Raw genomic sequence first — 331 nt, forward strand, 5'->3', positions numbered from 1 at the left:
CTTATTGTAATATCTTCTGTTTTTTCTACAGTCCCTCACAAAATATTATTATACAAATAAATTTGATTATTTCCAAAGGCTGTAGTATTATCCTTTCATAAGAAAAAAAAATTAGTGGCTACACTGCAAGTATATTATGAAAGTGATATTATTCTTCCAATACAAACAGGATCTGATATGTATAGTAAAAATTGTATTACTATTTATTCAATCCATTATAACTCGCTTCACATAAGGAAATCCATACCTCACAAAACACAACTTCAGAGACAACTGAAAACCAAACTTAAAAGTCAGTGGTACTCAAACTGGTGCTGTTCCACTGTTTTGG

The sequence above is a fragment of the Penaeus monodon genome, chromosome 33 (genome assembly GCF_015228065.2).
Source record: "Penaeus monodon isolate SGIC_2016 chromosome 33, NSTDA_Pmon_1, whole genome shotgun sequence".
Classification (NCBI taxonomy): domain Eukaryota; kingdom Metazoa; phylum Arthropoda; class Malacostraca; order Decapoda; family Penaeidae; genus Penaeus; species Penaeus monodon.